Genomic DNA, 27524 nt, shown 5'->3' on the forward strand with positions numbered 1-27524 from the left:
CTCCTTGTAGGAGAGTGAACGGACCAATCAGAGGGCGGGGGGCGGAGCTTAGGAGAAACGAATGAGTCAAACAGGTTTGTCTTGAGCTGAGAGTCCACTCACACACACATTCAAACACACTCCTACGCCGGGCAGCACAGTGTGTTCTACACTAGAAGGATCCACGGGGACTGAAACAGGTGAGTTTTTGTGACTGAACGTTCAAGATAAATCAGCTAGTACACCTTTAGACAGGCAGGCGTGTCAGGGCAGGCCAGGTGAGGCGTTCAAGTGCAATTAGGACGTTTCTTTGGTTGTTTACCTGCTTCCTTTTGTGTGTCTGCCTCCATGTTTGTCATTTACTCTGAAAGGCAGGACATGCTGGCACAGAAACGTTAAGAAACTAAATTAGAGGCTGTGTCTGTGTTGTGTGACTCACCTTTTTTTAGCCTGTTGTTACTTTTAATTGTGTGTGTGTGTGTGTGTGTGTGTGTGTGTGTGTGTGTGTGTGTGTGTGTGTGTGTGTGTGTGTGTGTGTGTGTGTGTGTGTGTGTGTGTGTGTGTGTGTGTGTGTGTGTGTGTGTGTGTGTGTGTGTGTGTGTGTGTGTGTGTGTGTGTGTGTGTGTGTGTGTGTGTGTGTGTGTGTGTGTGTGTGTGTGTGTGTGTGTGTGTGTGTGTGTCTTGAGGGCAGGTATAAGGAGAGTCTCTATCAGCTAGAGTTTGGCTCAGACTGGAATGGGAAATATGTGGAGAATGTGACTGGCATATGCTGACTTTTTCTAACACACACAGACATTAAAACACACACTTTCAAATCAAGTTCATCGTGGCGACCTTCGCATTTCAAAGAGGGATGCCGAGCTGAACTTGGTCGTTGTGACTTTAGAAAGAGGGGGAGGACGTCCTTAGATTTCTAGTAATTCAAATAGTAATACAGCAGTGTGGAAATACTTTGTTATGAGTAAAAGTACTGCATTTATTTGAAGTAAAAGTAAACCTAAGTGTACCTAAATAACAGCTGGACAGTATATATATTCTATATCGATATTGTCACATCGTATTTATCGTCTCACATGTTCTGATATTGAATTATTGCATTAGCAGCTTCCTGGTTTTAGAAGCTGCGTTACAGGAAACTGATGTCCTTTTCTGAATGCACCAAAGGACATCTTATTATTGCCTTTAATCACAGTACTTATGGATCAAACATTACATTGATTTGATATTGATGTATTTGGTTAAAACTAGGGCCGGGACTTTAACGTGTTAATTAAGATTAATTAATTACACAAAAATTAACGCGTTAAAAAAATTAACGCATTTTAATCGTACTTATTTTTGCACAGCGGAACGTTTCTCACTGGATGAGTTTCAGGCGTACCGATTATACTGGAGCACCAACTAACGTTCATGACTTCAGCATGGGACTTCAAACAACAACAAACCACGGGGAACAATAGTCAAACATGAACGAACAAGCTGATGAGACCGCTGTGGTCGGCCCCGTGGATGGGACACTTTGTTTTAAAAAACGGACGGATGGAAGCGTCGATAAGATAAGAGCACGGTTGTGTGCAAATTATGCAAAAAGGAATGTGCATATCACCGCAGCACATCAAGCCTAAAGTATCACCTAAATGCAAAGCATGTAGCAGCTAGCGTGGACGTTAGCCCGACTCCGAGTGCAAGGAACCACACCCTGACCCAACCCACACTCAACCAGATGACTGGTTTCAGGGCCAGGATAAGTGAGTCCACGTCTGAGAGAATAACCAGCTCCCTGGCTCACTGGATTGTCACTGGGCTCGACATTAAGGACTGCCCGATGGCCCGGGGCCATCTATCAATCAATCAATGTTTATTTATATAGCCCAATATCACAAATGTTACATTTGTCTCAGTGGTCTTCACAGTGTGTACAGAATATCAGTATGACAATACGACACCCTCTGTCCTTAGACCCTCTGTCCTTAGACCCTCTGTCCTTAGACCCTCACATCGTACAAGGAAAAACTTCCAAAGAAAACCCAGTTTAAAGGGAAAAATGGGAGAAACCTCAGGGAGAGCAACAGAGGAGGGATCCCTCTCCCAGGACGGACAGACGTGCAATAGATGCCGTGTGTAAATTGAAAAGATAATACATTTGCAACATAGGTAGTCCAAATGTTTGGAAATGCATGTGTGTATAATAGGAAGATGAATCCACGAGGATATCCATCCAGGACCGATGATCCAGGACCACAGCCACGACTCAAGATCCAGGGCTCGCGATGCAGGACACAGGACCGCAGGATCATCCATGACTCCGGATCCCGGCGTATATAGACACCAAAAAGAAAGACATTTGGGGAAGCTGGGTTAATGGGAACATGAGAGTACACAGGTATAGACAGAGAGAAGGAAGAAGTAAGATGTCCCCCGACAAACTAAGCCTATATCAGCAAAACTAGGGGCTGAATCTAATCAGCCCTAACTATAAGCTTTATCAAAAAGGAAGGTCTTAAGCGCACTCTTAAAAACGGATAGGGTGTCTGCCGCCCGAACACAAACTGGAAGCTGATTCCACAAATGTGGAGCTTGATAAGAAAAGGCTCTGGCTCCCATTGTACTTTTAGAGACTCTAGGAACAACCAACAACCCTGCATTCTTGGAACGCAATGCCCTAGTAGGACAGTAGGGTATAATGAATTCTTTAAGGTAAGATGGCGCCTGCCCATTAAGGGCTTTGTAGGCGAGAAGAAGAATTTTAAATTCTATCCTGTGTTCTATAGGGAGCCAGTGTAAGGCAGCCAGAACAGGAGTAATGTGGTCCCTTTTCCTAACTCTGGTTAGTACACGAGCCGCAGCATTTTGAATCAGCTGAAGCGACTTGATTGACTTCTTGGTACTCCCTGATAATAAGGAGTTACAATAATCCAGCCCTGAAGTAACAAATGCATGGACTAGTTTCTCTGCATCGTTTTGAGGCAAGATATGCCTGATCTTTGCGATGTTACGTAGATGGAAGTAGGCGGTCCTTGAAATTGATTTTATGTGGGCGTTAAAGGATAAATCCTGATCAAATATAACACCAAGATTCCTTACAGTCTCACTGGAGGCCAAATTAATGCCATCCATAGTTAGTATATCTTTAGATAATTTGTTTCGTAGATTCTTCGGGCCAAGTACAATAACTTCAGTTTTGGTCGTGTTTAACATCAAAAAGTGTAAGGTCATCCACGTTTTTAAGTCCTTAAGGCAGTCTTGAATTTTATTTAGATGATTAATTTCATCAGGCTTGATTGATAAATATAGTTGAGTATCATCCGCATAACAATGAAAGTTTACAGAATGATTCCTTATAATATTGCCTAACGGAAGCATATATAATGTGAACAAAATAGGTCCGAGCACTGAGCCCTGTCTAGTATTTAGCTCGGGCAATGAAGCCTCACCTGCTGGTGGCCCGATCGGGCAATCTATTATGCCAGTATCATGCAGCTCGCGGATCCAGTAATGAGTGACCCGACAGTAAAACTAAACATATCTATAACTAGTTACGGTAGTTTGAGAGGTAATTAAAATAGCTACGTGTGATATTCTAACCTGAAGTGTGTGTTTTGTTCCGCTCACCGCTGCATGTGGTTATGCAGAGCTGCGTGTCGAGTCTCGAGTCGTCAGCAGCTGATCTCTCTCTCCCGTCAGATTAGACTTCACTCGCGTTTATGTCCATATCGATCAGATCCAGCTAGTTATAGCTAATGATATGACTACCTGCTTATTAAAAGACAACTACACAATAAGTGTCGCTATGCAACTGGATGAGGCCGCAAAGTATAGCGCAGCATTATGCATTTGTTTACATGCCCACCGGAACCCCGAGGCATTACCAACAGATCAACGCACAATCAACCCATCCAGGACATCTCTTTCTCCACATTAAGTGTTAAGGCCCTGACACACCAAGCAGTCACCAGAGGACTAGCCGACGCTGAAGTCGGCTGTTGCCTGGCCGTGTTCTCCTGCGTTTTGGCCATGTGTCGCACGGGAACACACCGCACCGACTTCAGTGCGTGAGTGGCAATAACTCTCCTTACCAGCAGGCGGCGGTAGTGTGTATTCGTCATTCAAAAGAGGCAACAACCGGAAGACAGAGAAGAAGAAGAGTATCTTTTCTCCGTAATATCATACAGAGCTGGCCTCTCCTGGATCAAGGTGATGAGCAGGTCTTCGTTTGCATCATTCCAGATCGCCATGATGAGATGAAAATGAATAGCAGTCTGTGTGTGCCTTCTTAAATCGTTTGTTTACGTCCCTCACTTCCGCTTCGCTTCTCATGCACTGATTCACTAGCTGAACAGCCAATCAGAGTGATTATTTGGTCCGACTGCCAGACCCGATGCATGGCCGATTCAACATGTTGAATCGGCCATGCATCGGGTCTGGCAGTCCAAATAAGGCGTGTCATGGTCGACGGTGCGGGACACACCAACCTGACTACGGCGCCGCGAATGCCCGACAGCCTCTGACGGCCTCTGACTCCCAAAATCGGGTTGGTGTGTCAGGGCCTTTAGACATTAGAGTTGACTATTCTATTCTGTCACATAAGTGGCGCAACTTAAGCGGTATTGCTCTAAAGGGAAATTATTTTGACCGAAGATATTTAGATTTGCCGGCTAACAGGAACTCTGACGTGTGCTTCGCGGATGCGCTCGGCTCCTCTCGACTGCTGCTCGGGTCTGCTCGGTCAGCTTCCGGATGAGGAGGCATTCGTTCGACCAACTTACAGTAGTTAACATTACACACATTTTTAACAGGGGCCATAATAGTGTAAATAATGTTTGTTTTGGCAGTTATAACTGAATGTAATGTTTTCTACTTTTTTCCATCTGGGAAGGCATTTGCCTTCATCAGATGGAAAGTGTTTTGACCAACAACTTAAGTGTTTCTTATAGCTATGCAGGAAGCGAGCAAACACAAACAAGAACAAACAAACAAGTGAAATGAAGAATACAATTGAAATTGTACAATATCATATTGTGGTGGTTCATCTTATAATTCAGTCTAGAGAATGCACCAGACAGCATCTAAGACCTGCACAAATCTAAATGTTCTAGGGGGACGGAGGCCCCCCAAACCCTTCGTGCCATTTCGTCCGCGTGCATTTTTCAGGGCAATCTCTAATGGGCTCAGGGCCATCTGTAAATTAGCTTAGATGGCCCACAGGGCCATCTCCCAAAATCCTTAATGTCATGCACTTGGACTGTAGACCACTTGGAGTAAAATCCATGTGAAAATGGCTTCTCACTGTTCTCAGGTCAAATATGTATATTTGATTAAAAATGCGATTAATTTCGATTAATTAATTGCAAATCCTCTAATTAATTAGATAAAAAAATGTAATCGAGTCCCGGCTCTAGTTAAAACATATTGAAATGTAAATGTACTTATTATTCACAGGGCCCATTTCACAGTTATATATATATATATATATATATATATATATATATATATATATATATATATAATTGTTCATCTTTTTTATTTTGTAATTCAGTATAGGGATCTAACTTTAACTTTCGGGTATGGTAATCCATCAAGTTTTTATTTAAATACATTTTGAAATTAATAATTGGATCCTGCAAAGTAACCATTGTTGTTGAATAAATGTGCTGAAGTCAAATGTACATTTAAATGTGAGTGGAGTAGACGTAACATAGGGAAGCATAACATGGAAATACTCAAATACAAGTTCCTCAAATGTTTAATTAAGTAGCTTAAAGTACTTTAGTAAATGTACTTAGTTACTTTATTGTGATTGTAGTTCAGGAAGAAGCTGCTGCAAGCCCAGGCAACTGTCTGCTGTATTTAAACGTGTGTGTGTGTGTGTGTGTGTGTGTGTGTGTGTGTGTGTGTGTGTGTGTGTGTGTGTGTGTGTGTGTGTGTGTGTGTGTGTGTGTGTGTGTGTGTGTGTGTGTGTGTGTGTGTGTGTGTGTGTGTGTGTGTGTGTGTGTGTGTGTGTGTGTGTGTGTGTGTGTGTTGCCTCTAGACCAGTGTTTCCCAACTGTGTGCCAAAGATCGTAGAGGGGCGCCAGGCCTCAGATGATTTGAGGCCAAATATCATATTTAGACTTTAAAAAAAAAATGTTTTACATATAATTGTAACGCAATACATGATTGTCACTAAAAGCCTTGTCTCTTCATTACAATAAAAAATAATTGATTGATTCGTTTTAATAAAAATTCAAGTTAGTAGCTATTAAAGGCATAAAAAGACAGAAATGTATAATTCTTTCTTTAATAGAAATGTTCCTTCTGTGCGTAAAGTGTCCAAACCAGGCTTTTCTGGATAAGCGCATTTTTAAAACATGGCCATTGTCCATGCCGGTTTCAGTTGGATTATTTGTCACAGTTGCTCAGATCAGATCGGTCTCCTACATTTTGTAGATTATTTACCATTTTTTTTAATCCACATAAACACATCGGCAAAATCCGGCTTACTTTGAGCGTGTTTTAAACAGTTTAATCCCTTTGTGAATTGTTTCAACTTGCGCCGTCCTTTAATTTCTTCATTCAGCGGGAATCCAAATGAATTAATCCTAACCATCAAAGTCGCTCCAATAGTGTGTAAAAAGGTTTGGAACCCCTGCTCTAGACGATACACAATAGGCGCATTCACGCCGCAGTACTTTCCACACTTAGGTTCATGAGAATTTAGTTCATGAGAACTCTTTTGTCGCGTTCACACCAAGAAGAGCCGGTACTAAAATTAGTTCATGAGAACCTTTTCCGTCCCTGTAAGAGAGCAGGGACTTTCGTGGGAGAAAAAGGTTCCTGTGTCTGATTGGCTGGGCGGATTGCAAACCACACTCCCTAAAACTCCCAAAAAGTTTGGTGAAGCCGCCATTTTATTATCCCCGCATTAGCATTATTAGCATTAGCCCAGCGCAGAAACGAAGAGAGACTAACTTATGGCAACACAAAATAAAACATGGGAGCGGTGGAGATGAGGAGGTGTCGGCGTTCTGGCGATCTACTCGGAAGCCAGTCCCCAACTCCGGAGACTTCCGGCCGGGGACTTTGGGCGGCAGTATACGCCGTGAAGTGGTTTTGCCATAGATATATATAAACTAGAGCTGGGACTCGATTAAAAACATTAATCTAATTAATAAGAGGCTTTGTAATTAATTAATCGAAATTAATCGCATTTTTAATCAAATATACATATCTGACCTGAGAACAGTGAGAAGCCATTTTCACATGGATTTGACTCCAAGTGGTCGACAGTCGAGTGCAATCCAGTGAGCCAGGGAGCTGGTTATTCTCTCAGACGTGGACTCACTTATCCTGGCCCTGAAACCAGTCATCTGGCTGAGTGTGGGTTGGGTCAGGGTGTGGTTCCTTGCACTCGTAGTCGGGCTAACGTCCACGCTAGCTGCTACATGCTTTGCATTTAGGTGATACTTTAGGCTTGATGTGCTGCGGTGATATGCAAATTCTTTTTTGCATAATTTGCAAAATGTCCCATCCACGGGGCCGACCAAAGCGGTCTCATCAGCTTGTTCATGTTTGACTATTGTTCCCCGTGGTTTGTTGTTGTTTGAAGTCCCATGCTGAAGTCATGAACGTTAGTTGGTGCTCCAGTATAATCGGTACGCCTGAAACTCAACCAGTGAGAAACGTTCCGCTGTGCGATTAAAGTGCGTTAATTTTTGTGTAATTAATTAATCTTAATTAACGTGTTAAAGTCCCGGCCCTAATATAAACACTAGATGACTCACCCGCGCTGCTGGCCAATGGAGACCGAGTTCATGAGAACTAAAGAGTTCTCATGAACCTTTTGTGGGAAAAGTACTACGGTGTGAATGCGCCCAATAGCTTGTTGACAGCTGTCCAGAAACACACACACACACACACACACACACACACACACACACACACACACACTTGTGCCTTCTCCTGCTTGCTGTGTTACTCTTTGTGTATGTGTGTGTGTATGATGGAGAGTAATTGTTTGAGAGCAGCTGATTGGCTGCAGGGTGTTTGGCTGGAGGTGTTTGCTGTTGGTGTTAAAGGTCTTCTAAAGAGTCTCATGGGACCCTTCTCTTTGGTACGCACATTTTATTTATTCATTACTTTAGTCAGAGAGAATGTGAAATAAAGTGTGGACTATTGAGACGTCTGAATTTACACTTGTTATATTGCTTTCGATCAAAGTGTCGGCTAAATAGTTTGAAACGAAACGCTGTAAAGGTTATAATGACGTGTCCAGTTTCTAGACATGCATAATGTTCTACCTCTGTCCCAGCAGAGACTTCATTTACAAAATTGTTATTAAAACTGCATCAGAAGGGTTTTTACTTTTGACATTCTCAGACATGATACAATCTGATTATATTGACATGTGTTGCCCAAGTAAACAAGAGCACATTGAAGTCAATATGTCTGTGTGCATGTGGTACGCAGTGCTTATGACCGTGCATGTTTGTCTCTGTGTGTTTGCTTCTAGCTATTTGGGATTAGCAGAAACGTAGCGTTGACTTTGAACAGGAAGTCGTTTTTAAATGTTCCTATATGGAGACAGTGGGTTTGTTTTATACAGCCAGTGTTAAACAAAGTATAACACTGTTCACTTCAAGTTCCTGATCAAGTCGATGCAAAAACAAATATGCAAACAATGCATGTTTCCTCTAAAGGTTTGGAACGCAGAATGATTTTTCCCTCCTCTATAAACAAGGCAGGAATGTCTTTTTATATCCGGGACAATCTGCACAAAATGCCTGGACATGTCTGAGCGTAAATAAAATATCAAACAATGCATGTTAGCCTTGATATGTTCAGGTGTCCTAACTTCAAACCAGTGTCCTTTCCACCGGTAGAAACCTGTCTGAAATGCTCCTAACGTACGATAACAAACTCCCAGCTGCTCTTAAGAAAGGACTTCCTAATTAGCACTATGCTAGCTGGATGCTATTGCTAACATTTGCTAGTTTATTTTTGCCTTAACAACATATTCTACGCAGTAATATTTGGTGACGTGCTCAACATAAACTGCCCTTTTTATCTGTATTTTGAACCAAGAGGATTATAGCTGCATTATGATGAAAAAAAAACCTCAGTTAAAATGACTTCAATTGAGCTTTTAAAGTATATAGTGAAGTAAAATCCATTTGTAGGCTGCGTTCAAAACCACTCCTTGTATTGCAGCAGCCCTCGCAAAGTACACACTGTATGCAGTACACACTGTATGCAGTACGCAGTATGCATACAATTTAGGCGTACTTGAACTTTGAGCCTCTTGCTCATTTACCCGCTGGTCGTGGGTCAGCACGGCCAGAGAAGTATATGTTCTGCAGAGTTTGAATGTGGCCGGTTGCAGTGGAACGTCCTGGGTTTTTTGCGTACTGCTTTTGACATGCAGTGCTAGTTATTGGGACATACTTAAAGAGGCCCTATTGGGCTTTCCCTTTCCTGTAGTGGGTTGTTTAGGTTTTGGTGCATGTAAATGGTCCCCCCCCCCCCCCCCTGAAAAGCCCTTTATTTCTCCTTTGTTTACTTCCGGAACATCAGAATGTTACACCAGTGCTTCTATTGGCTAGCCGTGCAACACCTTGTACGTGATAGGCTAAGGGGCGGGACATCTCTAAGTGGTTGACCAATCGGAGCAGACTGGGCTCTGGTTTCAGACAGAGGGTGAAAAGAGGTGCTGCAGCACAGGGAGTGTGAGAGAAATAAAGAGCTTTTTGAGCATGGAGACATGTCCCAGTAGAGACACTACATACTGATATACACCTGAACATCAGCAGGAGAGGACTCTTTAAAGTAGAGACACTACATACTGATATACACCTGAACATCAGCAGGAGAGGACTCTTTAAAGTAGAGACACTACATACTGATATACACCTGAACATCAGCAGGAGAGGACTCTTTAAAGTAGAGACACTACATACTGATATACACCTGAACATCAGCAGGAGAGGACTCTTTAAAGTAGAGACACTACATACTGATATACACCTGAACATCAGCAGGAGAGGACTCTTTAAAGTAGAGACACTACATACTGATATACACCTGAACATCTGCAGGAGAGGACTCTTTAAAGTAGAGACACTACAAACTGATATACACCTGAACATCAGCAGGAGAGGACTCTTTAAAGTAGAGACACTACATACTGATATACACCTGAACATCAGCAGGAGAGGACTCTTTAAAGTAGAGACACTACATACTGATATACACCTGAACATCAGCAGGAGAGGACTCTTTAAAGTAGAGACACTACATACTGATATACACCTGAACATCAGCAGGATATGTATTCATCCTCGTGACTGATGTGTCTTTTTTCCACAGGAACTAGATTCCCTCTGAGATGCGGGGATTATAGATCTTCAGAGATGGAGCGCAGCTGATCCGCCGCACACATTCAGCTTCAGCAGAACCTGGATTTATTTCAAGGACAGATAGGACTTTTAAACAAGATGCCTCTGGAGACGCTCCAACAGCAGCTGAAGAGGACGGCTCTAGCGGGGACCCCCCCCCGCCTGAGGCCGAAGGGGCCGGTGGGACCCGACTTCTACCGGCAGCTGAGGGCCGTGGCGGCGGGGCCGAGGCAGAGCGCCGTGGAGAGGCTGGAGGCCGACAAGGCCAAGTACGTGAAGAGTCAGGGGGCTCTGAGTAAACCGCAGCCTCTGGAGGAGAGGAAGTGGCCCCTGGAGGTCCTGGAGCTGAGGAACGGGCCCCTGGAGATGAAGAAGGGGCCCCTGGAGGTGAGGAAGGGGCCTCTTGAAATAAAGAACGGGCCTCTTGGGCTGAGGAAGGGTCCCCTGGTGCTGAGGAAATGGCCTCTGGAGGTCCTGGAGCTGAGGAAGGGGCCTCTTGAGATGAAGAACGGGCCCCTGGAGGTGAGGAAGGGGCCCCTGGAGGTGAGGAAAGGGCCTCTTGAGATGAAGAACGGGCCCCTGGAGGTGAGGAAGGGGCCCCTGGAGGTGAGGAACGGGCCCCTGGAGGTGAGGAACGGGCCCCTGGAGGTGAGGAAGGGGCCCCTGGAGGTGAGGAACGGGCCCCTGATGAGCTCTGCGGTGATGAGGCCCACCAGGAAGACGAACACTAAGCCGGGGGGGGCGCAGCTGGACCTGCAGCACCTCAGCAACCTGATCAGTGTCAGTGAGGGGGGGGCGCTCTGTGAGGAGAGGGCACCGGCTGGAACCGCTGACTCAACACAACAACGTGAGTGTTTTTGTTTTATTTATTTGTTTAAATTAAGTTTCTTTTAAAAAATTTATTGACTTTTTTTGCTTTTTGCTTTTCTTCTGTTTTTATAATCTTTTACACTTTTATTTTATTAAAGCTTTTTATACTCGCTTTAGATAAAAGCGTCAGCTAAATGCAGTGTAATGTTTATAGTGCATTTCATTTTTGGTTGCACGATTTTAAAAGCATAATTTCCCTGCTCCTTTAACTCACCATCCCCTCCCCCTCTCGCCCCCTCCCCCCTCTCGCCCCCTCCCCCTCTCGCCCCCTCTTGCAGGCCCGCAGCAGCAGAAGGAGCGTCCGTGCCCCCCCCCCTCGCCCCGACTGGTCCAGTCCGGCTAAAATCAGATTAAAAACCTTGGTATCGACCCTTATGGAGGATCCTGGTTCTCCTCCGGCTGCAGGGACGGTGCGCAGGGTGGACGTCCTGCCTCCTGCCTGCAGACCCCCCCACTACATGCTCCAGCCCCTGCAGCCCCTCCCTCTTCACCCCCAGTCTCCCCTCCACCCAGGCCCCTCCCACCTGCGTCTCTTCCACACCAGAACCAATCCCCGGGCCTCGCCTCTGAAACCCGTCGTCGCTGCATATAAACCTGAATGTCCTGCTGGTAAAAACCCCTCCTCCTCCTTCCCCACCTCCCTCCCCCCCCCTCCCTCCCTGCTTCCCCGCCCCCCTCCCCCGCCATCACCCTCCTCTCCTCCTCCAGCTCCAGGAAGCGCCGCTCCCTCGCCCGCTCCAAATCGGACCTGAGTGACCGCTGCTCCATGGAACGTTTCTTCAACCTGTGCGGCGTCGACCCGTCCGACCTGCAGCTCGCCGGCTCCTGCTCCGACATCGTGTCCCTGGCTCGGTTCCGCAGCGTCAGCGCTCCGGGGTCCGAGTGTACCGGTGAGGAAGAAGAGGAGGTGGAGGAGGAAGAGGAGGAGGCTGGGAACGCCGCAGCGAGAGTTCCTTATGGAGTTTCTGTCATCGAGAAGAACGCCAGAGTCATCAAGTGGCTGTACGGACTCCGACAGGCCAAAGACACCAAGAGCACCAACCTATAGCATCTAAAGACTGCTTCAGTACGGATCCATCCAACGGTTATTTGTTCTTTAGTATGTATGTCAACAAATTGTGCCAAATGTGCATTCCCAGTTTCTCCAAGACTTGAATTGAGCAAAAGGACCAATTTGTTGCACAGGTTGCAACCAGATAATATGTTCAATGTCAATTCATCTGCACGTTCTTTTGTAGATAAATATAAATGTCGGAAAATACTGAAAAGTGTCTTTGGCAGTTCCTCCAACATCATTTTGACCATCAGTTAATCTGCAGGTCATTCTCTAGATTAATATAACATCAGGGAATACAGGGGGAATGTCCGGGGTCGTTCCTCCAAGGCTTTGAATGTGCAAAAAAAAAACGGTTAACTAATGGTCTTAAACTGGGCTGCAACTACTTCCAGAAATAATCTGCAGGTTATGTTCTTCATTAATATGAACATCAGAGAATAGTAAAAAAAAAAAATTCCAGTTTGATGCATTCTGTGAAAAAGGGCTGCAACCAAGGATTCTTCTCGACCACTTAAGAGGTTGATTATTTCTCGATTTATTGTTTGATATGTCACAATTTCTAGAAGCCTTTTAAATGAACAATGAACGGCACAGTGGTAAATGGTCTTAAATAGGCCGGTAATTAGGAATTATTATCCAGTTTAAATGATTAATCGATTGGGTTATAAAATGTCAAACCTCCTAGTTTTCCAAAGTCGTGAAATGTCTAGTTTTGTCCGTTCAAAACCCAACGAGAAAAGCAGATCATCTCCACATGTTCAGTAATCAGTTACCCTGGCAGTTTGACTTGTTGACTCAGTTTTGCAGCCAGTGAGATTTAAAACGAAAGTATAAATGTCATAATGAAACTGATAGTAATTCACGTCCATTTGTTTTTTTATTGACAAAAAGATTTTATCTTTATTTTGGAAATTTAAGTTTGATGGACAGCGAAAGTCTTCAATATTTCTTTGTTAATTTGTCTTTTTTAAATGCTTTTTCTTTGTGGAAGTCCCTCTGTGGTCCGTGAATGAACGGCATTAAAGATTGTACAGTGAACGCATCTTGTTTGACACGGTGTTTTATGTTAAAGGAACCTTTTTTGCTCTCTGGGTGTTCCCTCTCCTGTAGTGTGTTCTATAGGTTTGTGTGCAAGTAAATGGTCTGCAAAGGCTAAAATCCCTGTGTTGCCTCGTAAAAGAACACTCCCTGCCTAAAACGCCTCCATTGGACTCCTTTGTTCACTTCTGGAACATAGCGACATCACTGTTACACTCGCGCTTCTATGGGCTAGCGCTCCATCATATCGTATGTGATAGGCTAAGGGGCGGGACATCTCTAAGCCGTTGACCTGACCAATCACAACAGAGCCAGCCAGCTAACCAATCATAGCAGACTGGGCTCTGGTTTTAGACAGAGGGTGAAAAGAGGTGCTGCAGCACAGGCAGTGTGAGAACAATAAAGAGCTTTTTGAACATCAGCAGGAGAGGACTCTTTAAAGTAGAGACGCTACATACTGATATACACCTGAACATCAGCAGGAGAGGACTCTTTAAAGTAGAGACACTACATACTGATATACACCTGACATCAGCAGCAGAGGACTCTTTAAAGTAGAGACACTACATACTGATATACACCTGAACATCAGCAGGAGAGGACTCTTTAAAGTAGAGACACTACATACTGACATACACCTGAACATCAGCAGGAGAGGACCTTTAAAGTAGAGACACTACATACTGATATACACCTGAACATCAGCAGGATTAAAGTACTTTAGTAAATGTACTTAGTTACTTTATTGTGATTGTAGTTCAGGAAGAAGCTGCTGCAAGCCCAGGCAACTGTCTGCTGTATTTAAACGTGTGTGTGTGTGTGTGTGGTGTGTGTGTGTGTGTGTGTGTGTGTGTGTGTGTGTGTGTGTGTGTGTGTGTGTGTTGTGTGGGTGTTGTGTGTGTGTGTGTGTGTTGTGTGTGTGTGTGTGTGGTGTGTGTGTGTGTGTGTGTTGTGTGTGTGTGTGTGTGTGTGTGTGTGTGTGTGTGTGTGTTGCCTCTAGACCAGTGTTTCCCAACTGTGTGCCAAAGATCGTAGAGGGGCGCCAGGCCTCAGATGATTTGAGGCCAAATATCATATTTAGACTTTAAAAAAAAAAATGTTTTACATATAATTGTAACGCAATACATGATTGTCACTAAAAGCCTTGTCTCTTCATTACAATAAAAAATAATTGATTGATTCGTTTTAATAAAAATTCAAGTTAGTAGCTATTAAAGGCATAAAAAGACAGAAATGTATAATTCTTTCTTTAATAGAAATGTTCCTTCTGTGCGTAAAGTGTCCAAACCAGGCTTTTCTGGATAAGCGCATTTTTAAAACATGGCCATTGTCCATGCCGGTTTCAGTTGGATTATTTGTCACAGTTGCTCAGATCAGATCGGTCTCCTACATTTTGTAGATTATTTACCATTTTTTTTAATCCACATAAACACATCGGCAAAATCCGGCTTACTTTGAGCGTGTTTTAAACAGTTTAATCCCTTTGTGAATTGTTTCAACTTGCGCCGTCCTTTAATTTCTTCATTCAGCGGGAATCCAAATGAATTAATCCTAACCATCAAAGTCGCTCCAATAGTGTGTAAAAAGGTTTGGAACCCCTGCTCTAGACGATACACAATAGGCGCATTCACGCCGCAGTACTTTCCACACTTAGGTTCATGAGAATTTAGTTCATGAGAACTCTTTTGTCGCGTTCACACCAAGAAGAGCCGGTACTAAAATTAGTTCATGAGAACCTTTTCCGTCCCTGTAAGAGAGCAGGGACTTTCGTGGGAGAAAAAGGTTCCTGTGTCTGATTGGCTGGGCGGATTGCAAACCACACTCCCTAAAACTCCCAAAAAGTTTGGTGAAGCCGCCATTTTATTATCCCCGCATTAGCATTATTAGCATTAGCCCAGCGCAGAAACGAAGAGAGACTAACTTATGGCAACACAAAATAAAACATGGGAGCGGTGGAGATGAGGAGGTGTCGGCGTTCTGGCGATCTACTCGGAAGCCAGTCCCCAACTCCGGAGACTTCCGGCCGGGGACTTTGGGCGGCAGTATACGCCGTGAAGTGGTTTTTGCCATAGATATATATAAACTAGAGCTGGGACTCGATTTAAAAACATTAATCTAATTAATAAGAGGCTTTGTAATTAATTAATCGAAATTAATCGCATTTTTAATCAAATATACATATCTGACCTGAGAACAGTGAGAAGCCATTTTCACATGGATTTGACTCCAAGTGGTCGACAGTCGAGTGCAATCCAGTGAGCCAGGGAGCTGGTTATTCTCTCAGACGTGGACTCACTTATCCTGGCCCTGAAACCAGTCATCTGGCTGAGTGTGGGTTGGGTCAGGGTGTGGTTCCTTGCACTCGTAGTCGGGCTAACGTCCACGCTAGCTGCTACATGCTTTGCATTTAGGTGATACTTTAGGCTTGATGTGCTGCGGTGATATGCAAATTCTTTTTTTGCATAATTTGCAAAATGTCCCATCCACGGGGCCGACCAAAGCGGTCTCATCAGCTTGTTCATGTTTGACTATTGTTCCCCGTGGTTTGTTGTTGTTTGAAGTCCCATGCTGAAGTTCATGAACGTTAGTTGGTGCTCCAGTATAATCGGTACGCCTGAAACTCAACCAGTGAGAAACGTCCGCTGTGCGATTAAAGTGCGTTAATTTTTGTGTAATTAATTAATCTTAATTAACGTGTTAAAGTCCCGGCCCTAATATAAACACTAGATGACTCACCCGCGCTGCTGGCCAATGGAGACCGAGTTCATGAGAACTAAAGAGTTCTCATGAACCTTTTGTGGGAAAAGTACTACGGTGTGAATGCGCCCAATAGCTTGTTGACAGCTGTCCAGAAACACACACACACACACACACACACACACACACACACACACACACACACACTTGTGCCTTCTCCTGCTTGCTGTGTTACTCTTTGTGTATGTGTGTGTATGATGGAGAGTAATTGTTTGAGAGCAGCTGATTGGCTGCAGGGTGTTTGGCTGGAGGTGTTTTGCTGTTGGTGTTAAAGGTCTTCTAAAGAGTCTCATGGGACCCTTCTCTTTGGTACGCACATTTTATTTATTCATTACTTTAGTCAGAGAGAATGTGAAATAAAGTGTGGACTATTGAGACGTCTGAATTTACACTGTTATATTGCTTTCGATCAAAGTGTCGGCTAAATAGTTTGAACGAAACGCTGTAAAGGTTATAATGACGTGTCCAGTTTCTAGACATGCATAATGTTCTACCTCTGTCCCAGCAGAGACTTCATTTACAAAATTGTTATTAAAACTGCATCAGAAGGGTTTTTACTTTTGACATTCTCAGACATGATACAATCTGATTATATTGACATGTGTTGCCCAAGTAAACAAGAGCACATTGAAGTCAATATGTCTGTGTGCATGTGGTACGCAGTGCTTATGACCGTGCATGTTTGTCTCTGTGTGTTTGCTTCTAGCTATTTGGGATTAGCAGAAACGTAGCGTTGACTTTGAACAGGAAGTCGTTTTTAAATGTTCCTATATGGAGACAGTGGGTTTGTTTTATACACGCCAGTGTTAAACAAAGTATAACACTGTTCACTTCAAGTTCCTGATCAAGTCGATGCAAAACAAATATGCAAACAATGCATGTTTCCTCTAAAGGTTTGGAACGCAGAATGATTTTTCCCTCCCTCTATAAACAAGGCAGGAATGTCTTTTTATATCCGGGACCAATCTGCACAAAATGCCTGGACATGTCTGAGCGTAAATAAAATATCAAACAATGCATGTTAGCCTTGATATGTTCAGGTGTCCTAACTTCAAACCAGTGTCCTTTCCCACCGGATAGAAACCTGTCTGAAATGCTCCTAACGTACGATAAACAAACTCCCAGCTGCTCTTAAGAAAGGACTTTCCTAATTAGCACTATGCTAGCTGGATGCTATTCTAACATTTGCTAGTTTTATTTTTGCCTTAACAACATATTCTACGCAGTAATAATTTGGTGACGTGCTCAACATAAACTGCCCTTTTTATCTGTATTTTGAACCAAGAGGATTATAGCTGCATTATGATGAAAAAAAAACCTCAGTTAAAATGACTTCAATTGAGCTTTTAAAGTATTATAGTGAAGTAAATCCATTTGTAGGCTGCGTTCAAAACCACTCCTTGTATTGCTAGCAGCCCCTCGCAAAGTACACACTGTATGCAGTACACACTGTATGCAGTACGCAGTATGCATACAATTTAGGCGTACTTGAACTTGAGCCTCTTGCTCATTTACCCGCTGGTCGTGGGTCAGCACGGCCAGAGAAGTATATGTTCTGCAGAGTTTGAATGTGGCCGGTTGACAGTGGAACGTACTGGGTTTTTGCGTACTGCTTTTGACATGCAGGCTGCTAGTTATTGGGACCATACTTAAAGAGGCCCTATTGGGCTTTCCCTTTCCTGTAGTGGGTTGTTTTAGGTTTTGGTTGCATGTAAATGGTCCCCCCCCCCCCCCCTGAAAAGCCCTTTATTTCTCCTTTGTTTACTTCCGGAACAATCAGAATGTTACCACCAGTGCTTCTATTGGCTAGCCGTGCAACACCTTGTACGTGATAGGCTAAGGGGCGGGACATCTCTAAGTGGTTGACCAATCGGAGCAGACTGGGCTCTGGTTTCAGACAGAGGGTGAAAGAGGTGCTGCAGCACAGGGAGTGTGAGAGAAATAAAGAGCTTTTTGAGCATGGAGACATGTCCCAGTAGAGACACTACATACTGATATACACCTGAACATCAGCAGGAGAGGACTCTTTAAAGTAGAGACACTACATACTGATATACACCTGAACATCAGCAGGAGAGGACTCTTTAAGTAGAGACCACTACATACTGATATACACCTGACATCAGCAGGAGAGGACTCTTTAAAGTAGAGACACTACATACGATATACACCTGAACATCAGCAGGAGAGGACTCTTTAAAGTAGAGACACTACATACTGATATACACCTGAACATCAGCAGGAGAGGACTCTTTAAAGTAGAGACACTACATACTGATATACACCTGAACATCTGCAGGAGAGGACTCTTTAAAGTAGAAGACACTACAAACTGATATACACCTGAACATCAGGCAGGAGAGGACTCTTTAAAGTAGAGACACTACATACTGATATACACCTGAACATCAGCAGGAGAGACTCTTTAAAGTAGAGACACTACATACTGATATACACCCTGAACATCAGCAGGAGAGGACTCTTTAAAGTAGAGACACTACATACTGATATACACCTGAAACATCAGCAGGATATGTATTCATCCTCGTGACTGATGTGTCTTTTTTCCACAGGAACTAGATTCCCTCTGAGATGCGGGGATTATAGATCTTCAGAGATGGAGCGCAGCTGATCCGCCGCACACATTCAGCTTCAGCAGAACCTGGATTTATTTCAAGGACAGATAGGACTTTTAAACAAGATGCCTCTGGAGACGCTCCAACAGCAGCTGAAGAGGACGGCTCTAGCGGGGACCCCCCCCCGCCTGAGGCCGAAGGGGCCGGGGGACCCGACTTCTACCGGCAGCTGAGGGGCCGTGGCGGCGGGGCCGAGGCAGAGCGCCGTGGAGAGGCTGGAGGCCGACAAGGCCAAGTACGTGAAGAGTCAGGGGGCTCTGAGTAAACCGCAGCCTCTGGAGGAGAGGAAGTGGCCCCTGGAGGTCCTGGAGCTGAGGAACGGGCCCCTGGAGATGAAGAAGGGGCCCCTGGAGGTGAGGAAGGGGCCTCTTGAAATAAAGAACGGGCCTCTTGGGCTGAGGAAGGGTCCCCCTGGTGCTGAGGAAATGGCCTCTGGAGGTCCTGGAGCTGAGGAAGGGGCCTCTTGAGATGAAGAACGGGCCCCTGGAGGTGAGGAAGGGGCCCCTGGAGGTGAGGAAAGGGCCTCTTGAGATGAAGAACGGGCCCCTGGAGGTGAGGAAGGGGCCCCTGGAGGTGAGGAACGGGCCCCTGGAGGTGAGGAACGGGCCCCTGGAGGTGAGGAAGGGGCCCCTGGAGGTGAGGAACGGGCCCCTGATGAGCTCTGCGGTGATGAGGCCCACCAGGAAGACGAACACTAAGCCGGGGGGGGCGCAGCTGGACCTGCAGCACCTCAGCAACCTGATCAGTGTCAGTGAGGGGGGGGCGCTCTGTGAGGAGAGGGCACCGGCTGGAACCGCTGACTCAACACAACAACGTGAGTGTTTTTGTTTTATTTATTTGTTTAAATTAAGTTTCTTTTAAAAAATTTATTGACTTTTTTTGCTTTTTGCTTTTCTTCTGTTTTTATAATCTTTTACACTTTTTATTTTTATTACAGCTTTTTATACTCGCTTTAGATAAAAGCGTCAGCCTAAATGCAGTGTAATGTTTATAGTGCATTTCATTTTTGGTGCACGATTTTAAAGCATAATTTCCCTGCTCCTTTAACTCACCATCCCCTCCCCCCTCTCGCCCCCTCCCCCCTCTCGCCCCCTCCCCCTCTCGCCCCCTCTTGCAGGCCCGCAGCAGCAGAAGGAGCGTCCGTGCCCCCCCCCTCGCCCCGATGGTTCCAGTCGGCTAAAATCAGATTAAAAACCTTGGTATCGACCCCTTATGGAGGATCCTGGTTCTCCTCCGGCTGCAGGGACGGTGCGCAGGGTGGGACGTCCTGCCTCCTGCCTGCAGACCCCCCCCACTACAATGCTCCAGCCCTGCAGCCCCTCCCTCTTCACCCCCGTCTCCCCTCCACCCAGGCCCCTCCCACCTGCGTCTCTTCCACACCAGAACCAATCCCGGGCCTCGCCTCTGAAACCCGTAGTCGCTGCATATAACCTGAATGTCCTGCTGGTAAAAACCCCTCCTCCTCCTTCCCCACCTCCCTCCCCCCCTCCCTCCCTGCTTCCCCGCCCCCCTCCCCCGCCATCACCCTCCTCTCCTCCTCCAGCTCCAGGAAGCGCCGCTCCCTCGCCCGCTCCAAATCGGACCTGAGTGACCGCTGCTCCATGGAACGTTTCTTCAACCTGTGCGGCGTCGAACCCGTCCGACCTGCAGCTCGCCGGCTCCTGCTCCGACATCGTTGTCCCTGGCTCGGTTCCGCAGCGTCAGCGCTCCGGGGTCCGAGTGTACCGGTGAGGAAGAAGAGGAGGTGGAGGAGGAAGAGGAGGAGGCTGGGAACGCCGCAGCGAGAGTTCCTTATGGAGTTTCTGTCATCGAGAAGAACGCCAGAGTCATCAAGTGGCTGTACGGACTCCGACAGGCCAAAGACACCAAGAGCACCAACCTATAGCATCTAAAGACTGCTTCAGTACGGATCCATCCAACGGTTATTTGTTCTTTAGTATGTATGTCAACAAATTGTGCCAAATGTGCATTCCCAGTTTCTCCAAGACTTGAATTGAGCAAAAGGACCAATTTGTTGCACAGGTTGCAACCAGATAATATGTTCAATGTCAATTCATCTGCACGTTCTTTTGTAGATAAATATAAATGTCGGAAAATACTGAAAAGTGTCTTTGGCAGTTCCTCCAACATCATTTTGACCATCAGTTAATCTGCAGGTCATTCTCTAGATTAATATAACATCAGGGAATACAGGGGGAATGTCCGGGGTCGTTCCTCCAAGGCTTTGAATGTGCAAAAAAAAAACGGTTAACTAATGGTCTTAAACTGGGCTGCAACTACTTCCAGAAATAATCTGCAGGTTATGTTCTTCATTAATATGAACATCAGAGAATAGTAAAAAAAAAAAATTCCAGTTTGATGCATTCTGTGAAAAAGGGCTGCAACCAAGGATTCTTCTCGACCACTTAAGAGGTTGATTATTTCTCGATTTATTGTTGATATGTCACAATTTCTAGAAGCCTTTTAAATGAACAATGAACGGCACAGTGGTAAATGGTCTTAAATAGGCCGGTAATTAGGAATTATTATCCAGTTTAAATGATTAATCGATTGGGTTATAAAATGTCAAACCTCCTAGTTTTCCAAAGTCGTGAAATGTCTAGTTTGTCCGTTCAAAAACCCAACGAGAAAAGCAGATCATCTCCACATGTTCAGTAATCAGTTACCCTGCAGTTGACTTGTTGACTCAGTTTTGCAGCCAGTGAGATTTAAAACGAAAGTATAAATGTCATAATGAAACTGATAGTAATTCACGTCCATTTGTTTTTTTATTTGACAAAAAGATTTTATCTTTATTTTGGAAATTTAAGTTTGATGGACAGCGAAAGTCTTCAATATTTCTTTGTTAATTTGTCTTTTTTAAATGCTTTTTCTTTGTGGAAGTCCCTCTGTGGTCCGTGAATGAACGGCATTAAAGATTGTACAGTGAACGCATCTTGTTTGACACGGTGTTTTATGTTAAAGGGCCCTTTTATGCTCTCTGGGTGTTCCCTCTCCTGTAGTGTGTTCTATAGGTTTGTGTGCAAGTAAATGGTCTGCAAAGGCTAAAATCCCTGTGTTGCCTCGTAAAAGAACACTCCCTGCCTAAAACGCCTCCATTGGACTCCTTTGTTCACTTCTGGAACATAGCGACATCACTGTTACACTCGCGCTTCTATGGGCTAGCGCTCCATCATATCGTATGTGATAGGCTAAGGGGCGGGACATCTCTAAGCCGTTGACCTGACAATCACAACAGAGCCAGCCAGCTAACCAATCATAGCAGACTGGGCTCTGGTTTTAGACAGAGGGTGAAAAGAGGTGCTGCAGCACAGGCAGTGTGAGAACAATAAAGAGCTTTTTGAACATCAGCAGGAGAGGACTCTTTAAAGTAGAGACGCTACATACTGATATACACCTGAACATCAGCAGGAGAGGACTCTTTAAAGTAGAGACACTACATACTGATATACACCTGGACATCAGCAGCAGAGGACTCTTTAAAGTAAACACTACATACTGACATACACCTGAACATCAGCAGGAGAGGACTCTTTAAAGTAGAGACACTACATACTGACATACACCTGAACATCAGCAGGAGAGGACTCTTTAAAGTAGAGACACTACATACTGATATACACCTGAACATCAGCAGGAGAGGACTCTTTAAAGTAAACACTACATACTGACATACACCTGAACATCAGCAGGAGAGGACTCTTTAAAAGTAGAGACACTACATACTGATATACACCTGAACATCAGCAGGAGAGGACTCTTTAAAGTAGAGACACTACATACTGACATACACCTGAACATCAGCAGGAGAGGACTCTTTAAAGTAGAGACACTACATACTGACATACACCTGAACATCAACAGGAGAGAACTCTTTAAAGTAGAGACACTACATTACTGATATACACCTGAACATCAGCAGGAGAGGACTCTTAAAGTAGAGACACTACACACTGATATACACCTGAACATGAGCAGGAGAGGACTCTTTAAAGTAGAGACACTACATACTGATATACACCTGAACATCAGAAGGAGAGGACTCTTTAAAGTAGAGACACTACATACTGATATACACCTGAACATCAGCAGGAGACGACTCTTTAAAGTAGAGACACTACATACAGATATACACCTGAACATCAGCAGGAGAGGACTCTTTAAAGTAGAGACACTACATACTGATATACACCTGAACATCAGCAGGAGAGGACTCTTTAAAGTAGAGACACTACATACTGATATACACCTGAACATCAGCAGGAGAGGACTCTTTAAAGTAGAGACACTACATACTGACATACACCTGAACATCAGCAGGAGAGGACTCTTTAAAGTAGAGACACTACATACTGACATACACCTGAACATCAGCAGGAGAGGACTCTTTAAAGTAGAGACACTACATACTGATATACACCTGAACATCAGCAGGAGAGGACTCTTTAAAGTAGAGACACTACACACTGATATACACCTGAACATGAGCAGGAGAGGACTCTTTAAAGTAGAGACACTACATACTGATATACACCTGAACATCAGCAGGAGAGGACTCTTTAAAGTAGAGACACTACATACTGATATACACCTGAACATCAGCAGGAGACGACTCTTTAAAGTAGAGACACTACATACAGATATACACCTGCACATCAGCAGGAGAGGACTCTTTAAAGTAGAGACACTACATACAGATATACACCTGCACATCAGCAGGAGAGGACTCTTTAAAGTAGAGACACTACATACTGATATGATGCTGCAAAAGAGCAGAATAGAGCCGCTTCATAGAATCGCAGATACATATTCTTCCGAGATATAATAGGCAAGGCAAGTTTATTTATTTAGCACCTTTCAACACAAGGCAATTCAAAGTGCTCTACAAAGATGAAAGGCATTAAGAAACATATTATAAAATTATATCTAGAAACATTCATTTAAAAGCAATGATAATAAAAGTTACAGTGCAGTCTAAGATGTGAATAGTTCAATTAAAAGCAGCGACAAAAAGAAAAGTCTTCAGCCTGGATTTAAAAGTAGTCAGAGTTGCAGCGGACCTGCAGGTTTCTGGGAGTTTGTTCCAGATATTTGGAGCATAATAACTGAACGCTGCTTCTCCATGTTTAGTTCTGACTCTGGGGACAGAAAGCTGACCAGTCCCTGAAGACCTGAGAGATCTGGATGGTTCATAATTTAGCAGGAGGTCAGAAATGTATTTTGGGCCTAAACCATTCAGTGCTTTATAAACCAGCAGCAGTATTTTGAAATCTATTCTTTGACACACAGGAAGCCAGTGTAAAGACTTCAGAACAGGAGTGATGTGATCCTCTTTCTTAGTGTTAGTGAGGACTCGAGCAGCGGCGTTCTGAATCAGCTGCAGCTTCCTAATAGATTTTTTAGTGAGACCTGTGAAGACACCATTGCAGTAGTCGAGTCTACTGAAGATAAAGGCATGGACAAGTCTTTCCAAATCCTGCTGTGACATTAGTCTTTTAATCCTAGATATGTTCTTTAGGTGATAGTAGGCTGATTTAGTAACTGTTTTAATGTGACTGTTGAAACTCAGGTCAGAGTCCATGACTACACCTAGATTTCTGGCTTTATCTGTTGTTTTGAACATTGCACACTGAAGCTCAGCGCTAACTTTTAAACGTTCTGCCGTGGCTCCAAAAACCATTACCTCAGTTTTATCTTTGTTTAATTGGATAAAGTTCTGACACATCCAGTCATTGATTTGTTCAATGCACTTACTCAGTGTTTGAATTGGAGCATAGTCTCCTGGTGAAATGGTTATGTAAATGTATGTGTCATCTGCATAGCTATGGTAACTTATTTTGTTGTTTTTCATTATCTGAGCCAGTGGTAGCATGTAGACGTTAAGAGAAGAGGCCCCCAAGATGGAGCCTTGAGGAACCCCACATGTCATATTTGTCAACTCAGATGTGTATTTACCTATAGAAACAAAGTTGTTTCTGTCTTTTAAGTAGGATTCAAACCAATTTAGAAGTGTTTCCGAAAGTCCCACCCAGTTTTCCAGTCGGTCTAGTAATATGCTGTGGTCAACAGTGTCAAACGCAGCACTGAGATCTAATAATACTAACACTGAAGTTCTGCCACTGTCTGTGTTTAAGTGGATGTCGTTAAAGACCTTTACAAGAGCAGTCTCAGTGCTGTGGTTTGGACGAAAGCCTGACTGGAACACATCGAAACAGTTATTTAAATGCAAGAAATTACTCAACTGTTGAAAAACAACTTTTTCAATGATTTTACCTAGAAATGGGAGGTTTGATATGGGCCTGTAATTGTTTATTACTGAAGCATCTAGATCGGTTTAATGACAGCAGTTTTCAGGGCCTGTGGAAAAACACCTGAATGAAGAGATTTGTTTACTATATGAAGTAGATCTGAGGCCAAGCAAAGAATTTTTTTTTTTTAAATCCTATTGGAATAATATCAAGGCAGCAGGAGGAGGATTTCAGATGTTGAATAATGCCCTCTAGGTTTTTATCATTAATCAGATGGAATTGTGTCATTACATTGCATTTAGCTGACGCTTTTATCCAAAGCGACTTACAATAAGTGCATTCGACCAAGAAGATACAACCTTGAAGAAAACAGAATCATATAAGTACATCAGGTTTCATAGAGCCACAACATTTCAAGTGCTACTCAACTGGCTTTAGATAAGCCAGTCCTTTGTTAGTATAAGTGCTTTGTTTAGAAATTCTTTGTTAGTAATTGTCATGGTGTCTGTATTGATTTTAAGTGGACACAGAGACAACACATTTGCTGTACCTGATGCAAGGCACGTGCGTTGTTTTTGTTTTTGGCAATAATGTCAGAGAAGAAAGACTGTCGTGCAATTTTCAATTCCAAATTATAAAAGCCAAGTTTCTCTTTATAGATTTCAAAATGAACCTTGAGATTTGTTTTTCGCCCCCTGCGTTCAGCTTTTCGACACTCTTTTTTCTGTCTTCACGGTCATGGCCTTTCTCCATGGAGATATTTTCCTTCCAGTCAATTCCTTTATCTTAGTTGGAGCAATGGCATCTATACAAATTTGAATTTTTGAATTAAAATGATCTACTAGCTCATTTACTGAGATGTTAGCAGGGGCAAGTGTGGAAGAAAAATTCTGAGTAAACATTTCCCTAGTATTTTTAGTTAAATATCGCTTTGTGGTTACCTCTTTTTGAACATTTTTGTGAACAGAAATAGAGCTCTCAAAGAAAACACAGGAATGGTCAGACAGTGCAACATCAGTCAATCAAAAAAGCTTGCCACAGTATTTGGGTGGCCTATAGATATTTAGGAAACAGAGCTCGAGAGGAGCATTTCAGCTGAAGGGCCACATATTCAAAAGAAGCAAATTTCCCATACGATGTCCTCCCGCATTGAAGGGAATCATGGAACAGAATAGCAACTCCACCTCCTTTCTTACGCATTCTTTCCTGACTCATAAAACTAAAGTTGGGAGGGGTTGATTCGATAAGAACAGCTGCACTGTTATTTTGTTCAATCCATGTTTCTGTTAAAAACATAAAATCGAGATTGTGCTCAGTGATAAAATCATTGATTAAAAAAGTGTTGCCAAAGACCTGACATTTAATAAAGCTAGTTTAAGTTTGTTAAACACACTATCTGTCAGATTTGTTGTGGCAAGCTGTGGCTGACATGGAGTCACTGCTACATTTGATAAACTCACACAAACGTTTGAGCGCTTCCTGTTTCTAAGATGATTCACCGCTCTCAATCTATTACCTATCAACACAGATATCGGCAAAGCTACTGGCAGGCAGGGCCCCGGCTTGTCCTGGAAAGAGTTGAGATTACCATACGCCCTTGATCCTGGACATATCAGTTAGAGTTTGCTGCGTTTTGTACACACACATTCTTATCAGGCTTCGGAGACCACAGATGCTGTCTTGAAGGGGGGGGAGGTGGTTGACGTAGGCACGGGGATGAAGCGTCTCTGCTTCAGTGATTGTGGTGGGTGTCGTTGAGGGGCGGGAGTAAAGGACATGCTGCCAACCCTGCGTATCTCCTTCATGTGGCCATCGAACTCCAGGAGGGTGAAAGGGTGAACGGAGAGTAGAGAGAGCTGGGGAGTGAAGGAAGAGTATCCTCAAAGGTGATGGGGGGGTGAAGGGCGGTGGAGACTCCTCCATTTGTGTCATAGGTCTCCCATAATCAGAACATTCCTCAGGCGTGTGCAGTGATACTTCTTCAAGGTTTTCTGCACGATGTGTTGTGTCTTTCTCTTGTTGTGATTCCTCTTGCCGCTTGTCCTTGGCAGAGGGAACAGATTGATGACGCAGGCAGTTGAATATTTTAGAGAAACAATTTCACTCCTGACTTGTTCAGGCAAACTCCATTTGCCTCATAAGATTTCTGCGGTCCCAGAAAAGTTAAAATTGTCAATAAAATGCACAGAATGGTCAGTACAGGCAGTTGAAAGCCAGGTGTTCAGTGCAAACAATCTGCTGAATCTCTCCACTCCTCTTCTGACTGGCGGTAGAGGGCCACTGATGAACACCTCTGCATTTAGAGAGCTGATCGTTTCCCAACATACATTTAAAGCAGGGGTGTCAAACTCAAGGCCCGGGGGCCAAATCCGGCCCGCGACTTCATTTTTTATGAGAGCTAAGAGCTAACTACTGTGTTGTTTTTCTGGGGCTCTCATTGAAGGTGATGTCACGGCTCCGCTTACACTGCGTTACTATAGTAACTACCCCAGTTCCTAAACTGTAATGGAAGCACAGCATTAAAGTGAGCCGGGCCTAATAAGGCCTAACCAAACCGAGCGAGGCCGAG

At 44.0% G+C, this 27524-nt stretch overlaps 2 pseudogenes; both read left to right on the forward strand.

Moving 5' to 3' along the window:
* Positions 1–45: 45 nt before the first annotated feature.
* LOC117448973 (protein FAM110B-like) lies at positions 46–13318 on the forward strand (annotated as a pseudogene).
* A 5857-nt stretch (positions 13319–19175) lies between these two features.
* LOC117448972 (protein FAM110A-like) lies at positions 19176–21295 on the forward strand (annotated as a pseudogene).
* The last annotated feature ends 6229 nt before the right edge of the window (positions 21296–27524 follow it).

This window comes from Pseudochaenichthys georgianus, chromosome 7 (genome assembly GCF_902827115.2).
Source record: "Pseudochaenichthys georgianus chromosome 7, fPseGeo1.2, whole genome shotgun sequence".
Taxonomy (NCBI): Eukaryota; Metazoa; Chordata; class Actinopteri; order Perciformes; family Channichthyidae; genus Pseudochaenichthys; species Pseudochaenichthys georgianus.